Consider the following 2,748-nt stretch of genomic DNA (forward strand, 5'->3'; position numbering starts at 1 on the left):
TTGCCATTTTAATGACTAATTTAAGAAATAATTATTTTAATAATCCAAGAAAATTACTATATTAAAACAATTCTAAATAGTAAGATGTATGTATATACAGTACATATAATTTTTGTATATCTATTTATCTATTTTTTTTTCTTGGTCATGATGCCTTGGGCATGAAGTGAGCGCCAAGATCACCCTCTCAGAAAAGATGAGATGACACCATTGGGGCACCAGGAATGGATCAAAACTAAGAGTGAGATTTGTTGGTTTGTCTGCATCACGATTGCGTGATCAGAAAAATGTGTTTTTGTGCTTATGAAATTATATCACACACAGGGGGTTTGGCCATTCAAAATCAGCACCCTTCATTTCACACGCTTGCCCTACTACACAAATCTCCATGGCAACCTCAGTAGGTCATCCAATGAGAGGTGGAGGTGGGGCCGGGGGGTGGGGGGTACGCGCGACTGACGGAGAGTTTTGAGGACACTGATTGGAGTGAGAATGGTGCAGTGTGAGTTTGTGCAAATTCACACACTTGGGAAACTCAAATCTCATTTCTCACCCTCGCACTCTTTCATTTGCTGCAAACTCATGAGAATAACACACCCTTTGGTTCCTCTTCAGTTTCATGCTTTGAAAACAATACTTTGTTTCTTCATTCTTCATATTTCTTCTTCATTTTTACACCAACTCTGACATTTTCTACCCAGTGGATGATGTCATTTACTTTCCTTACAGTCGTTGTTTCTTCCCAAGCTTCTATCAGCATCAATAATAAATCCACTTCACAAACTTTACATGTATAATTCGTTCAATCTGAGCTGTGGAAACGGGGTCTTACATCTCTGAAACAGCAAGAACAAAATGACGTTTTTCCAAGAGTTTGCAAGTCTTATGAATTATGCCTTGTGTGGTTTGAGCCGCTAATATACACCAGTCACTCAAGCACAGTCTGAACTCAAACGTTAAGTTGAGGAAAACCTCCTGAGGTGGATACATTTAAAAAATAAAAATCTATCTATCAATATGCTATCAATTAGACTCATCTGATCTGTCAACGTAACATTGTTACGTCCCTCATTCTGGAAAGAGAGAGAGAGAAAGGGCATGGAAATGATGAAAGGGCAAACGACTCATCTCTAACCTGATTTTGCCGCACCGTCAATTTACAGGCACCATCGCAGACATTAATGTGATCTTCCTTTGACAAAAGAACCCTCAGTCGTGTCACTGATGGATCCCTGTCACGGTTCAATGAACATAAATGAACCATGACACAGTAATTCACTCATGATTGGTCAGCATTGTGTTGCCTATCACTGCCACTGACATGGAGGCTCAAGGTCACATGATCTCAAGAAATAAAAGTAAATCGATGCTTATGTTCACACAGCATTATTTCGCCAATTCCCCCCCCCCCCCCCCCCCCCCCCTCCCCTCCCCTCATTTTGTAAAAATAAAATAAAAATAATGACTATGTGGACATCAAAAATCATAATGAGTCTGACATTTTTAATTGTGATCTGGGACACTTGTGAGGAAATAAAGATACATAAAGTATCTGATTTTTGTAACCAGTGTGAACAGGTTATAATTTCTAAAAATGGACACAATATAACCTGTTCACACTGGTGAATCAGTTGGACAATATGAGATACACAAAACACAAAAGTGTTATTATTTTTTAATTATTTAATATTTAGCATATAATTATTTATATGCTACGTATATTATACTGTTTATATTATTATAATAATAAGAATTATGAATTTGACTATATGACTACACAAAATATATATTTAAATATATATAATATATAGAGATCCACAAGTATCAGATGTTGTGAGCAGTGAAAATAGTTTCACTCTGGTTTCACAGACAAGGTTTAAACCTAGTCCCAGACTAAAATGCATGTTTGAGATGTTTTAACTGAAAGCAACTTACACTGATATATCTTAAAATATGTCAGTGCCATTGTTTTTTCTCAAGATGAACATCAGTAATGTTTTTTTCCTAAGGCACATTTATAAAAGCTACGTAAATGCCCTAATTGAACTAAGGCCTAATCCTGGCTTAATCTAAGTCCTGTCTGTGAAACCGGGCCTTAATTGTTCATTCTAATCCTCATAGATTAGGGTTGGAAGTCCAAGTATATACTTTCAATATTAACTTTATGATTATAAATTAGATTATGAAATGTGTTAAGCATGTTATTTATATAAAGGATAGGGTGGTTTAAAGGTGAACTAAGTAACTTTTTTTACCTTAACTGAACAGCTTCGGAGTCATTGGAATGGTTATATTACTTATTTCGGGTTGAATGGTGGTCGTTTCGCACCCCCCTGGTGCCCGTGAGCGGAAAATACGCACTTGCAACTTTGAGCCGGCGGGCCGCCGGCCGCCGCGTCAGGAAGTCTCGCGTGATATCAGGTCTCGCGATGTAAACAATTGCTTTACGGCCAAAAGAAATCTGCTAAAATGCTGTCATTATTGCGCTCCCTCACGCTGTCCGAACCCGAATGAAGAAGACGTTTTAAAGAACGTCCCATCTGCTTTGATGTCGTTGATCTATAGCCTCTGGTGTCTGAGAATCAACAACGAGTTTTTACGACAGTGTTGTCAAATATCTATTCCGAAGCTGTGGGGGGAGCTCTAGAGAGAAACCTGCGAGCAAAAAGCGAGAATACAGCGAAGAAGTCCCGAAGTTACTGAGTAAATCAGTTTAGCTGACCAGTGTCCAAAATTGGCCATATTTAA

Source organism: Leuciscus leuciscus (genome assembly GCF_965113295.1).
Source record: "Leuciscus leuciscus genome assembly, chromosome: 11".
Classification (NCBI taxonomy): Eukaryota; Metazoa; Chordata; class Actinopteri; order Cypriniformes; family Leuciscidae; genus Leuciscus; species Leuciscus leuciscus.